The sequence below is a fragment of the Muscardinus avellanarius genome (assembly GCF_963383645.1).
Source record: "Muscardinus avellanarius genome assembly, chromosome: 14".
Taxonomy (NCBI): domain Eukaryota; kingdom Metazoa; phylum Chordata; class Mammalia; order Rodentia; family Gliridae; genus Muscardinus; species Muscardinus avellanarius.
This window is the reverse complement of record NC_137800.1, coordinates 25,870,561-25,871,996: the sequence shown is the minus strand read 5'-3', so window position 1 is coordinate 25,871,996 and position 1,436 is coordinate 25,870,561. Positions and strand designations below refer to the sequence as shown.

Below are 1,436 nucleotides of genomic sequence, written 5' to 3'. Positions count from 1 at the left end.
CCATAGTCAACTCATAAGATAATATGCAGCGATATATCTTGATTAAACTATTTATAAACACAAATGGAAGAGCAGCTTTGACCCACAGGTAACAGTTATAGACCCCTGATCTAAATTTTAAAAAAAAGTAAAACATTGGTTTCCAAGAGTAAAAAATATTTTAAATACGTATAGCTCAGAAAGAGAACTCGGGCTCTGCAAGCATCACCATGCCACAAAACGAGTATATTGAGTTGCACCGTAAACGCTATGGATATCGTTTGGATTACCATGAGAAAAAGAGAAAAAAAGAAAGTCGAGAGGCTCATGAACGCTCAAAGAAGGCAAAAAAAATGATAGGCCTGAAGGCTAAGCTCTACCATAAACAGAGCCATGCTGAGAAAATACAAATGAAAAAGACTATTAAGATGCATGAAAAGAGAAACACCAAACAGAAGAATGATGACCAGACTCCACAGGGAGCAGTGCCTGCCTATCTGCTGGACAGAGAAGGACAATCCCGAGCCAAAGTACTTTCCAACATGATTAAACAAAAACAAAAAGAAAAGGTGGGAAAATGAGAAGTTCCTCTGCCAAAAGTTCGTGCCCAAGGAGAAACAGAAGTATTAAAGGTAATTCGAACAGGAAAAAGGAAAAAGAAGGCATGGAAGAGAATGGTTACTAAAGTCTGTTTTGTTGGAGATGGCTTTACGAGAAAACCACCTAAATATGAAAGATTCATCAGGCCTATGGGCTTACGTTTCAGGAAGGCCCATGTGACACATCCTGAACGGAAAGCCACCTCTTGCCTGCCAATTCTTGGTGTGAAAAAAAATCCTTCATCCCCACTATATACAACTTTGGGTGTTATTACCAAAGGTACAGTCATTGAGGTGAACGTGAGCAAGCTGGGCCTTGTAACACAAGGAGGCAAGGTTATTTGGGGGAAATATGGCCAGGTTACCAACAATCCTGAAAATGATGGATGCATAAACGCAGTCTTACTGGTTTAACAGCAACTTCATACAAGTTAATTCCAACTTACAAACCAGTCAGATAAACCACCACTGCTGAGATATTTCTTAGTAATTATCATATCTGTTGTCATCAAGAGAACTATTTATTAATTAAACTGTAAAAAATGAAAATCACTAAAATGGCCCACTTTTACAAAAAGAAGAAGAAGAAGAAGAAGAAGAAGAAGAAGAAGAAGAAGAAGAAGAAGAAGAAGAAGAAGAAGAAGAAGGAGAACTACCCTGGGTTCAATGTCTAGTACTGAAGAAGAAAGAAAAAAAATAAATGTAAAACCTGGTTGAGTATCTAATCTAAAAACCTAAAACCCAAATGCTCCAAAATTTGAAACTACACCATACATGAAAAGTTCTACACTTGGCTTTAGGTGACACAGCACAGTCATAACATAGGGACAGTAAAAATATTGTAGAAAATTAGCTGTA

General features: G+C 37.4%; 1 pseudogene across 1 annotated transcript; it reads left to right on the top strand.

Annotated features, from left to right (window-relative positions):
* Positions 1-209: 209 nt before the first annotated feature.
* On the top strand, positions 210-992 carry LOC308273551 (ribosome biogenesis protein NSA2 homolog; annotated as a pseudogene). Its single transcript has one exon. The product of its transcript is annotated as a ribosome biogenesis protein NSA2 homolog (transcript).
* Positions 993-1,436: the final 444 nt, after the last annotated feature.